Source organism: Bos grunniens, chromosome 20 (genome assembly GCF_055505025.1).
Source record: "Bos grunniens cultivar Pamir isolate PY7600 chromosome 20, Bosgru_T2T1.0, whole genome shotgun sequence".
Classification (NCBI taxonomy): domain Eukaryota; kingdom Metazoa; phylum Chordata; class Mammalia; order Artiodactyla; family Bovidae; genus Bos; species Bos grunniens.
Window position 1 is genome coordinate 28,232,526 of NC_141184.1, and position 14,438 is coordinate 28,246,963.

Genomic DNA, 14,438 nt, shown 5'->3' on the forward strand with positions numbered 1-14,438 from the left:
TTTGACCACTTCCAATTTGCCTTGATTCATGGACCTGACATTTTAGGTTCCTATGCAATATTGCTCTTTACAGCTTCAGACCTTGCTTCTATCACCAGTCACATCCACAACTGGGTATTGTTTTTGCTTTGGCTCCATCCCTTCATTCTTTCTGGAGTTATTTCTCCACTGATCTCCAGTAGCATATTGGGCACCTACCGAGCTGGGGAGTTCCTCCTTCAGTATCCTATCATTTTGCCTTTTCATACTGCTCATGGTGTTCTTAAGGCAAGATTACTGAAGTGGTTTGCTGTTCCCTCTCCAGTGGACCAAGAGGAGCTGCCCCACGCTCGAGGTCAGGGCTGGCAGCCGAGGGGAGCAACCCCACATCCAAGGAGCGGTGGATGCACGAGCACAGGAGGGTGAAGAGGAGCTACTCCATGTTCAAGGTCAGGAGGGGTGGCTGTGAGGAGATGCCCCTTGTACAAGGTAAGGAGCAGTGGCTGCACTTTACTGGAGCAGCCTTGAAGAGATACCCTACGTCCAAGGTAAGAGAAACCCAAGTAAGATGGTAGGTGTTGCAAGAGGGCATCAGAGGGCAGACACACTGAAATCATAATCACAGAAAACTAGCCAACCTGATCACACAGACCACAGCCTTGTATAACTCAATGAAACTAAGCCATGCCGTGTGGGGCCACCCAAGATGGGAGGGTCAGGGTGGAGAGGTCTGACAGAATGCGATCCATAGTTCAGGCCCAGGTCAAATTTTTTTTTTTCCATGAAAAGAGTTTACATAAACGACCCTTATAACAACCTACTTTCATGTTTCTTATGCCATTACATTTTTTTTTTTTTTGGTTTGTGTTATGTTATTTTATTGCTCAAGTATTTCATGTTCATGAAAATGAGCCCAAGAATTGCATGTGTGTAGAGAAATAAAAGAAAAAATAATCACCCCAAATCAGTTCTCTATTACCCGGAGATAACCCCTGATTAACATTCTGAGCTATAGAACTCCAATACATTCAAGAATATTTTTTTGTCAATATATGTGTATATACACATGCATATATGTTTATGTTGGAGAAGGAAATGGCAACCTAATCCAGGATTCTTGCCTGGAGAGTCCCATGGACAGAGGAGCCTGGCAGGCTACAGTCCATGGGGTCACAAGAGTCGGATACGATTTAGCAACTAGATCATCATCATCATATGTTTATGTGTATGTCACATATACATTTTGTATGTATATTTTTCACAACTTGTTTTATTTAACACATATTATCAGTTCAGTTCAGTTCAGTCGCTCAGTCATGTCCGGCTTTTCACGACCCCATGAATAGCAGCACGCCAGGCCTCCGTGTCCATCACCAACTCCCAGAGTTCACTCAGACTCACATCCATCAAGTCAGTGATGCCATCCAGCTATCTCATTCTCTGTTGTCCCCTTCTCCTCCTGCCCCCAATCCTTCCCAGCATCAGAGTCTTTTCCAATGAGTCAACTCTTCGCATCAAGTGGCTAAAGTACTGGAGTTTCAGCTTCAGCATCATTCTCTCCAAAGAAATCCCAGGGCTGATCTCCTTCAGAATGGACTCGTTGGATCTCCTTGCAGTCCAAGGGACTCTCAAGAGTCTTCTCCAACACCACAGTTCAAAAGCATCAATTCTTCAGCGCTCAGCCTTCTTCACAGCCCAACTCTCACATCCATACGTGAAAATAGTAAGATGTAACTCAGGCTAAGGTGATTAGTTTTAATTTTACTACATTGTATATGCTGAAAGCATAAAAGTTATGTTAAAAAAGAATACAATTTTAAAGTTTACTCTTTTCATTTCCATGATATTTACACATAGTATGATACCCCACAAAAGACTGCACACTCTGAAATTGAAGACATACAATATTTAAATATTTTTTCTTTATATATATGGCAACAGCTGATTTCTTGATTTCTAAAATTTGACAAATAAAATGACACTTTACCTGGAATGAAACCTTTCCTAACCTCTCTTGTTGATGCTTCGTTTATTTAATTTCTTAATGACCTGATACTTTCATCACAAAAAAGAATAGATTTATGTAGGAAAAACTGAACTATGGAGTCAAGATGTTGTATATTTCATCCAAATCGAAAACTGAAAATCATATATATCTACTGGCTTCCCTGGTAGCTCAGCTGGTAAAGAATCAGTCTGTAATGCAGGAGCCCCAGGTTCGATTCCTGGTTTGGGAAGATCCTCTGGAGAAGAAAAGGCAACCCACTCCAGTATTCCTGCCTGGAAAATCCCATGGACAGAGGAGCCTGGTGGGCTATAGCCAGTCCATTGGTCACAAAGAGTTGGACACAACTGAGCGCCTACACACATACAAACATACACACAAATAATTTATAACTTGCAATGTGTTATGGAGAAGGCAATGGCAACCCACGCCAGTACTCTTGCCTGGAAAATCCCATGGACAGAGGAGCCTGGTAGGCTGCAGTCCATGGGGTCACTAAGAGTCGGACATGACTAAGCAACTTCACTTTCATGCACTGGAGAAGGAAATGGCAACCCACTCCAGTGTTCTTGCCTGGAGAATCCCAGGCATGGCGTAGCCTGGTGGGCTGCCATCTATGGGGTCGCACAGAGTCCGACACGACTGATGTGACTTGGCACCAACAGCAATGTGTTAAAACTATTATCATAAAGAAAACAAAGATCTATCTTCAGAGTAAACCCACTTAAACTTTAGAAGTTTCTTCTGGTTTACATCTATGTGTAACATCAAGAAATATGAGCTAAGGAAATACTGCATTTTGTGTAAATCAACAGTAAGAGAATGTATGAGAAAAACAGTATTCAGCAAGAAACTTTGCTCTTACAAGCCTTCTTCTTTTTCAGTTGATGAATTCTGGGGAATTTTAGTGATGGGCAGCTTAGGCCTTGGCCTGCCTTTCTTTGGTAAAAGCCATGGTCCTGAGAATAAGTAAAGTTTATTTCCAGTTAGTCAGAAAAATATGTGGTTACCAATACCAGATTGAGAACTCTTAGATAAGTAACATGGAGTCCAAGAACCTTTTCACCTGGGTGATTTTAATTAGCAATATATAACCACACAAAGCACCTATTTTTACATAAAAAATTAACTGAACTACTCTTTAAGTAATTTCCAGTAAATGAAGCTATAATAATTTATGTTTTCATGGAAATAGAAATACTTACAGTTAATATCATAACCTAAAACTGACTCGATAGCATATTTCAATAATTGTGTTCTAAACATTGGGAAATAGATTCTCCCAAAGAACTTCAGATTATTAGTTTAATTATAAATTTCATCCACTAAATATAATTTGTAGAAAAAAACTGCAAAGATCTTTGTCTTTTTCTAAAGCAACAGTAGTATGTTTTATATTATTCATTTTCCCATTTTCTGTTTTAGTGTTTGTAGGTATTTTACAAATATAGAGTACATTTTATGAGTTCATCACTTTCCATAATAATTTTTGTCTAGCTAAGTAGATTGTAAATTATTTAGGATAATGGAAAAGTTCAATTTTCTTTCCCCACAGAGTAACTTGCTTAGATTTTATATCACAAGAGATGTTTTTATTTATAGATGAGAAATAGGTCATAAAGGAAATGCACTTGGTTATTTTAGTAGTTTACTCAAACTCAAGTTTTTCACAGTCATTGAAATATATTAAAAGAGTAATAATTTGCACCATTAATCATACCATTCATATTAACAGTAAAAGAATTTTTTCCCCTACAGTAGAACTCTTCCTTCTTCTATAGATGAGGTATTGTAAATGAACTTTAACTGGAACTGTACTTGAAAAAGTCACATCATTCCACTATCAGCAAATACAGGATCTGATTAGTTCTGACACTAAGACCTTTCTGGTAATCTAAAGTATGATGTCTCTTGCAAGTTATTGTTCAACAATCACACAGAAGGTTAAGTACCAAAAAGAAGATGAGTGTTTCTGGACACCAGCAGTATATCATCAGCAATATTTCTGACAAATAAAAGTCATTAGTTTGCCAAAAATTTTAATGAAATCATGATTAATAAATGCATCTCAAAGGTCTGCATCAAAGTCAAGGCATTTGGGTGATAAATGTAAACATGCAGAACTTGCTTTGCCAAAAGCTGTGTGTTTCACTTATACAGTTCCACTGATTGATCTGTCCATTATTCTAATGCATAATTTATCACATCAAGGGAGACAATTCATTATATGCATAGTATAACCAGAGAGTTCCAAACACCAAAACTTTTAGGAGACTTAATAGTGTGCCTAGGTAGTCAAATTATTTTTTCATTATGAAGTGGAGACTTCAAAAAATTTACAAAAATATCATTTACCAAAACAAAACAAAATCTCAAATGTTTTAATTTACTTAAGAGTATTTGACACATTCTCTCCTCAGGTAACATTTCTACCGCCCTCACTGTTTTCATTGCTTATGAGGGGTCCATCTATTGTTAAACTTAAATCAATAAGAAATGGGATGGTGTTCCAATCCCTGTCAAGTAGGAATTTTGCGACTGTATTGCTTGAACCATAAACAGCAGTATGTATCATTGCTTCAAATCTTATTGAATTAAAGTATAGATTATGGCATTCCTCTCTCTTTAAAACATGAGATATGGAATAGTATAGCACATTAGGATTTCTAATCATTCATTCTTTGATGTAGTCATCCAAAAAACTCAAAGCTACTGTCATATTTTGATTTAATCTAGATCTCAATAAATGAATTTAAGAGATCCTATGAATATCTTATTAGGAAAAAAAATACATTCTTTTGTTGAAGATAAAAACTGTGGTGATGGATAGGATATTCCTCTTTTTGATATGTACTTGATTTTTAGAAAGCTAAGAATTTGAATATAACTTTCAGATAAACAAAGAAGGTAGCACAATAGAAATCCCTTTACATTTTAAAACATAGTCAGAACAGATGACTGAGCATAGTGATTAGTTGATAGTACCAAAGTTTATGCCCCCAAAACTCACAATCACTTAACTGTACTTTCTTCCTTCTCATCAGCAGAATTTAAACAAACAAACAAACAAAAAAGCCAACATTTAAATTGTGTGTGTGTGTGTAAGTTAGGGGAAATGCACGTAGAAATATCTAGTTCTTTTTACTAACGCATATATATGGAATTTAGAAAGATGGTAAAAATAACCCTGTATACGAGACAGCAAAAGAGACACTGATGTATAGAACAGTCTTTTGCACTCTGTGGGAGAGGGAGAGGGTGGGATTATTTGGGAGAATGGCACTGAAACATGTATAATATCATATATGAAACGAGTCGCCAGTCCAGGTTCGATGCACGATACCGGATGCTTGGGGTTGGTGCACTGGAACAACCCAGAGGGATGGTATGGGGAGGGAGGAGGGTTCAGGATGGGGAATACATGTATACCTGTGGCGGATTTATGTTAATATATGGCAAAACCAATACAATATTGTATAGTTAAAAAATAAAATAAACCAAAAAAAAAAAAAAAAAAGAAATCTAGTTCTGAATTACAACTTATAGAACTGCCTTATGATCCAGCAATCCCACTGCTGGGCATACACACTGAGGAAACCAGAAGGGAAAGAGACATGTGTACCCCAATGTTCATCGCAGCACTGTTTATAATAGCCAGGACATCAGCAGATGAATGGATAAGAAAGCTGTGGTACATATACACAATGGAGTATTACTCAGCCATTAAAAAGAATACATTGGAATCAGTTCTAATGAGGTGGATGAAACTGGAGCCTATTATACAGAGTGAAGTAAGCCAGAAAGAAAAACACCAATACAGTATACTAACGCATATATATGGAATTTAGAAAGATGCTAACAATAACCCTGTGTACAAGACAGCAAAAGAGACACTGATGTATAGAACAGTCTTATGGACTCTGTTGCAGAGGGAGAGGGTGGGAAGATTTGGGAGAATAGCACTGAAATGTATAATATCATGTATGAAACGAGTTGCCAGTCCAGGTTCGATGCACGATACTGGATGCTTGGGGCTAGTGCACTGGGATGACCCAGAGGGATGGTATGGGGAGGGAGGAGGGAGGAGGGTTCAGGATGGGGAACACATGTATACCTGTGGCGGATTCATCTTGATATTTGGCAAAACTAATACAATTTGTAAAGTTTAAAAATAAAATAAAATTAAAAAAAAATGAAACTATATTTTAAAGTTAATCTATTTCAATTTGATGTACAGAAACAATGAGCCTTTTAAACAATCCTTTTAAATGAGCCCATTTAAAAGGATCAAATGTTTGACATTGTTTTTCTTAAGGATAAATATAAAAATTAAGTAATTGAAATGGAATATATTTATTTGATAGCAGCATTTAATTTAGTAAGGAAAACTGTCAGAAATTATAACAGGAGACAACTTTGCGGGTTTATATCCACAAGATTATGTTTTCGATCTGAGTGGCAATATAATCAAAAGAACATAATAAACAGTCACAACATTAAAGACCTCCTTTTTCTACTCCTAAAACAGTTTTATATCCTGCTCCAAAAACTGTCTGATCAAAACTGTCTTTCGTTCAGCCTTCAGTAAATTTAGTGGCTATTTTGGCATAGGGAGATATAGAATCAAAGCATTTTGGAGGGTTCTAGAACTGATTTACAAATCCTAAGTCCTAAAATTTGAATTTTAGTTTGGGTAACTAACTGCCGTTATAACTGCATTACTTTACACTCCAAATAGTCCATTTAACATTATTTGGATAGGGATTATCAATGTGGTGAGATAGAAGTCTAAGTATTTCACATATTTTACTTTAATAGATTCTATTTGCACCTATAAATGTTTATTTAGCTTTTCAGTTCATATAATTAGTATCTCTCCTGCTCTTCAGCTCAATCACCTGTGTGCCCATATCATCAGAACACCTGCTTCTGAGAGGAGCTATTTGATCCCTCACAAACGTATTTGTTGACTGTGTCCCTAAATGATTCTATAAACCACTTCAGAGTGTGAGAGAAAAGGACTTGTCTCACCTACAGCTTTGTCCATAAAGTTATGGACTGAATGTTTGTGTCTCCCCCAAAGTTCACATGTTGGAAACCTAGCCCCAGTGTGATGATATTTGGAGGTGGTGCTAAATTTTAGAAGATAATTAGATGATGAGGGTGGAACCCTCATGAATGGAACTAGTGTCCTTATAAGAGGAGACCAGAGAGGTAGCTTGCTTTCTGCCACGGGAAGACACAGCAGTAAGATGGCTGTTGGCAACCAGGAAGAGTTCTCACCAGACACTGAATCAGACTGCACCTTGATCTTGGAGTTCCCAGCCTGCAGAATGGTGAAAGATAAATTTCTGTGTTGATAAGCCACCCAGTTTATGGTATTTTATTACAGCATCATAAGCTAAGTCAATAATATCTGTTGAATTTCAAACAAGACAGTCACTTTGCTATCAATTTGCCTTTAAAAGTATTTATTTATGTGCACTTATTAACACTGATTTTAATTTTTTAAAATATATTTATTTGCCTGTTTTTAATCAACAGATGCTTTCAATTTGAATCAACCAAGCTATTTAACTGATAAAATATTTCTGAAGGGATCAAAAATGTGTATGTCATCAAAGACTGTGAAGTAGAGTGAGAAAGTGCACAGAGGTGTCATATCCCTGGGTTAAAATCTCTGCTCTGTATTGAGCAGCCCTGAGTAATGTCCCACTCTCTGTAAACTCCAGTGTCCCATAAAATCAGAGGTTAATTTTACCATCTCATCTCTAAGATAACTTATGAAATGGCTGATGTATAGGGAAAAAATAGCTAATTTAACCTTCAAGTAATATTTGAAGTAATGGGTCTGTATCCAAAATTCATAGAACATCTGTCTTTACTTTCTAAAAGAAGTATAATACAATTCTGAAAATAAATAGAACAAATTAAAGACTAGAAATAGTTCCTTCTCAATACTTACTGTGCTAACAATAACCAGAAAGCAAAGAGGACAGTTGATAAGAGAATCTTATTGATTTTTCTCCCAAATTACGTTAGGCAGATTCTGTTCATCCACTCTTTTAAATGGATATGAATATGAATTCCCAGAGGTACTTTTAACGAGATTTCAGGGAAAGGTTTCCATATCACTGCACTAACAGGATTTGCATGTAGTTGACAGCTGTGGCACATAAATTAAATAAAATTTTATTGATGTGTTAAAAAACATGCCATTTACACAAAATAAAGCAAAGCTAACGTTTGTTTTACATGAAACAGAAAATAAGAAACATTTGCCCTGAACCAAATGTTAGTTTCGCTAGAAAAATATTTGTTTGTTTGATTTTATTTTTGTACGTATGCTTTGCAACAGCAACAAGCAAATGAAATAAATGTGAAATTTCAGTAATTATGAAACAGGAACTCATATATGTCTCTAAAATTGATAACTTGGATGAGCAGTTTAAAGTTAAAGCAGAAAACTAAACAGAATATGACAAGACCTGAGTACTAGTTCTCAGTCTGTTATTAACCATATTTCTTACGTAAATTGAATAGTTTCTTTGCTGTTGGGTTCCTTATTGTTAAAAATAAGGTTTTCAAAGGCAACTGCTAACTATAAAATTCTATAGTACCATTGTAATTTGAAACTGAACAAAATCGTACTGCCAACAAAGAATAATTTACATAGGAAATAGCTTAACACAGGGAGCATCTTGTTCACAAAATGTTCATGTATTTGTTGCCATCTCCCATTTGCTTTTCAGCAATTTAGTCAAGCATGATTCATGCACTTATCTAAAATATTATGATCAGCACATTTTATAAAGCAAAATAAAACAACAGCAACACCCAGAAACATTCTTCAATGAATTGCTCATGAAAGCAAATCAGAAACCCGCATTTCTGACAGACCAATGGCATCATGTACTTCACACATTGAATGAATCACTTTCATAAAATCAGCTCAGTAAGCTTTCAAATTGGTAAGGAAATGTCTTCAGTTAATCCCAGGAAGAGCACAAGGCTATAGGCCAACAGAATATGCATTTTCAAAAAATAATGGGGGGGAGTCTTCATATTGGCCATTGTCATGCAATAAATGGAGAAGGCAATGGCACCCCACTCCAATACTCTTGCCTGGAAAATCCCATGGACGGAGGAGCCTGGAAGCCTGCAGACCATGGGGTTGCTGAGGGTCTGAGGGACTGAGAGACTTCACTTTCACTTTTCACTTTCATGCATTGGAGAAGGAAATGGCAACCCACTCCAGTGTTCTTGCCTGGAGAATCCCAGGGACTGGGGAGCCTGGTGGGCTGCCGTCTATGGGGTTGCACAGAGTCGGACATGACTGAAGTGACTTGGCATGCAATAAAACCAAAGGCTAGTTTTCAACACATCAAGAACTGAGGAAGAGATGGTGAAAGAGGTAAGCTTTGCCATGAAGTAGCACACACCTGAATCAGTTAGACAAGCAGAGGCTATGTTGTTGATAGTTCTTATCATGCTCTTAGGTTGCCCTGCAAAATATTAGTTAATGGGCTTGGGAGGAATGATACACAGGGAATCAACTGCTTTACCCAAAATGCCAAGGGCTAGATACAGGTAGAGAAGAGTGTAAAGAAATGTGGTTCACATAAGTTATTAATTACACATGACACATTTTTCCTGTTATAGCAATGACATGGAAAATTGTATATCTGCGTATTTTGCATTCAAATAAAACCAGTCTGTCATCTGCAATGGTGGTGTTCTAAACACAAGTGGTACATCTTCTAACTTGAAGATTAGAAAGATGATAAAATGGTCACCATACTTAATTGAAGAAAGGAGAGAAGAGCAAGAAAGGGATAAAGGGAAATTTATACCCAACTGAATGCAAGGTTCCAGAGAATTGCAAAGAAAGATAAGAAAACTGTCTTGAATGAACCATCCAAAGAAATCAAGAAAAGCAATAGAATGGAAAAGACTACAAATCTCTTCAAGAAAACTGGAAATATCAAGGGAATATTTCATGCAGAATGGGCATGATAAAGTACAGAAATGACAAGGACCTAACAGAAGCAGAAGAGATTAAGAAGAAGTGGCAAGAATATACAGAACTATACTAAAAAAGTCTTGAAGACCCAAATAACCACAATGGTGTGGTCACTAGCCTAGAGCCAGACATCCTAGAGTGTGAAGTCATGGGCCTTATAAATTTTACTATAAACAGAGCTAGTGGATGTGTCGGAATTCCAGCTGAACTTCTTAAAATCCTAAAGGATGATGTTGTGAAAGTGCTGCACTCAATGTCAGCAATTTGAAAAACTCAGCAGTGAACACAGAACTAGAAAAGATCAGTTTTCATTCCAATCACAAAGAAGGGCAATGCCAAATAGTGTTCAAACTAAAATAAAATTGCACCCATTTCACATGCCAGCAAGGTTATACTCAAAATCTTTCTAGCTAGGCTTCAGCAATATGTTAACCAAGAATTTCCAAATGTAAAATCTGGGTTTAGAAAAGGCAGAGGAACTAGAGATCAAATTGGCAACAGCTGTGGGATCATAGAGACGCAAGGAAATTCCATAAAACCTTCTAATGCTGCTTCATCGACTATGCTAAAGCCCCTGACTATGTGGATCACAACAAACTGTGGAAAATTCTTAAAGAAATGGGAATATCAGACCACTTTACCTGTTTCCTGAGAAATCTGTATGCAGGTTAAGAAGCAACAGTTAGCACTGTACAGGGAACAATGGACCGGTTCAAAACTGGGAAAGGAGTTTGTCAAAGCTGTATATTGTCACCCTTATTTAACTTCTATACAGAGTATATCATTTGAAATGCTGGGCTGGATGAATCACAAGCTGGAATCAAGATTTCTGGGAGAAGTATCAACAACCTCAGATAAGCAGATGACACTACTCTAATGACAGAAAGTAAAGAAGAACTAAAGAACCTCTTGATTAGGGTGAAAAAGAAGAGAGTGAAAAAAAAATGGTTTTCAACTCAACATTCAAAAAACTAAGATTATGGCATCAAGTCCCATCACTTCATGGCAAACAGAAGGAGAAAAAGTGGAAGTAGTGACAGATTTTCTTTTCTCGGGCACCAAAATCACTGTGGATGGTGACTGAAGCCATGAAATTAAAAAAATGTTTGCTCCTTGGAAAGAAAACTAAGACAAATCCACATAGCAGAGTCATCACTTTGCTGACAAAGGTGTATATATAATCAATGTTATAGTTTTCCACTATGGATGTGAGGGTTGAACCATAAAGAAGGCTGACAGCCAAAGAACTGACACTTTCAAATTGTGGTACTGGGGAAGACTCTTGAGAGTCTCTTGGACAGTAAGGGGATCAAACAAGTCAATCACTGGAAGGACAGATGCTGAAGCTGAAACTCCAATCCTTTGGCCACCTGATGCAAAGAGTTGACCCATTAGGAAAGGCCCTGGGTCTGGGAAAGATGGAAGGCAAAGGAGAAGGGGGCAGCAGAGGATTAGATGGTTAGATAGCATCACTGACTCAATGGACGTGAATCTGAGCAAACTCCTAGTGATAGTAAAGAGCAGGGGAACCTGGCATGCTTCCATGAGGTTGCAACGAAGTTGCAAAGAGTCAGATACAACTTGGAGACTGAACAGCAACAACAAATTCTTAACTGAACAGAGATAGGACAACATTCACAATCTTTCATTTTAAATATATAGATAATAATGTAGGTATAATTTTGAAATGTATACACTATCTCATGAGTGGATATTCTTTGATTTTATGTCAAAAATTAATGATGGTTTGCTCAATGAGCCAAGGAACAGGCAAGATTATAGTTTTTATTTTATCTGCACTGAAAAATTGTTTATCATTTATCCTAAGGATAAATTGTGGATGAAAATGGAAACACCAAATAGTAAAACAATGGATTAGTTATATGATAATAGAATATATCTACTCTTTAAAAGTAACACCATTCAAAAGTTCATTGAAATGATAAATATTCCTTTGTAGTTTCCTCCAATGCTTTACTTGTCAATTGTTGAGAAAAAGGAATTTAAATACGTGATAATAATCGCTACTACATCAATATTTTCAGAGTCATATTTAGAACTGGCACTGGTAATCATAGCAAGTTAAGTTTAAGAACAACTAACTACCAAGTTCATGTATTACACAACTATCTGCCCATTACTTCCATAGACTATATTTCAATGGGGAAGCATCACACTTGCAAGACAAATCTTGTCTGCTGTAAAAAAAAAAAAAATACACACACACACACAAGGGAAAAGCTTCAAAAATGTAGCCACAACAGGGGCTATTGCAATATTTATGTTGAAGATAAAGTGAGGAATGTCTAGCAGAGCTCAAATTCAACTTTGGTATAGTACTGACCTTCTTTGACTGTGTTTTAAGTATTACATCTTGTTGCTTTAGAATTACATAATTGCGACCAACAGTGATATTTTGTGATAAAAGGATCTTGAAGCTACGTTAAGAACAGTAACTTATTTGCATGTATGTACTAATTGGGGCTTCCCTGGTGGCTCAGATGGTAAAGCATCTGCCTGCAATGAAGGAGACCCAGGTTCGATCCTTGGGTTAGGAAGATCCCCTAGAGAAGGGAATGGCAACCCACTCCAGTATTCTTGCCTGGTGGGCTACACCCCATGGGGTGGAAAAGAGTCAGACACCACTGAGTGATTAACACTTTTTCACTAATTGGTAAAATGTGTCACAAATACATTGTTTCATTTATTCATCACCAAAATCATGCAAAGTAATAAAATAGGTTTTGGTCATTTCCATTTCACAGATTAGGAAGCTAATGCATTATAGGATTATAATCTCCAAATCTAAAATCTGTATGTAATTAGTACAGACAAGTATTTATACCTGTGGTTTTCTCCATTCCTCTGCCAGTCCTCCCACCCATGGCAACATAAAATCATCTGGAATGTTCTGCATATATAAAACATCATCAGATCTCTGAAGGCAAGGCCTAGGGACTAGGATTTACTTAACCTTATAGAGGTGATTTTGGGGTTTCCCAGGTGGCTCAGATGGTAATGTGTCTGTCTCCAATGCAGGAGACTCAAGTTCGACCCCTGGGTTGGGAAGATCCCCTGGAGAAGGAAATGGCAACCCACTCCAATATTCTTGCCTGGAGAATTCCATGGACAAAAAAACCTGGTGAGCTACAGTCAGTGGTGTTGCAAAGAGACGGACATGACTGAGCAACTTCACTTCACTTCACTATAGAGGTGATTCTAAATAAAATGGTCAAGACCACAGCTTTATATAAAATATTCTGACTCTAAATTTACTTTCCTTTCTAGTCTCCCACAATGGCCTTGATAAGCAACCCCTGAATATAAAATCAGCCCAATTAGAACAAATAGCCAGCCTTTGACACAAGATACCATAATGGTTCACATCACAAATTTTAGACCCAGAATGTCTGGATATGAACTACAGTATTGTAGAAAATATTTGCAAACCATATACTGTATAAAGGGTTAATGTTAAAACTATATAAAGAACTCATACAGCTCTGTAACAAGAAAACAAACAATAAATTTCAAAAATTAGCTGAGGAACTGATAGATATTTTTTCCAAGAATGCATCCAAATGGCCAAAAGCTACATGAAAAGATATCCAACATCACTAATCATAAAGGCAATGCAAATCAAAACCACAATGAGTTATCACCTCACATCTGTCAGAATGGCTTTCATGAAGAGGACAACAGAGAGCAAGTGCTGGTGAGGAAATTAAGAGAACTCTCATACACTGTTGGTGAGAATGTAAATTGGTGCAGCAACTACGGAAGAAAAAAAAAATATGAAGGTTCCTGAGTATGTCCAGACTGTATATTGTCATGCTTCTTATTTAACTTATATGAAGAGTACATCATGAGAAATTTTGGACTGGATGATGTACAAGCTGGAATCAAGATTGCAGAGAGAAATATCAATAATCTCAGATATGCAGGTGACACCACCCTTATGGCAGAAATTGAAGAGGAACTAAAGAGCCTCTTGATGAAAATGAAAGAGGAGAGTGAAAAAGCTGGCTTAAAACTCAACATTCAAAAAAAGAAGGCAGCTGGCCCCAATACTTCACGGCAAATAGATGGGAAAACAATGGAAACACTGAGAGATTTTATTTTCTTGGGCTCCAAAATCACTGAAGATGGTAACTGCAGCCATGAAATTAAAAGACACTTGCTCTTTGGAAGAAAAGCTATGACCAACCTAGATAGCATATTAAAAAGCAGAGACATTACTTTGCCAACAAAGGTCTGTCTAGTCAAATCTATGGTTTTACCAATAGTCACGTACAGATGTGAGAGTTGGACCATAAGGAAAACTGAGCACTGAAGAATCGATGCTTTTGAACTGTGGTGTTGGAGAAGACTCTTGAGAGTCCCTTATACCTCAAGGAGATCCAACCAGTAAATCCGAAAGGAAATCAGTCC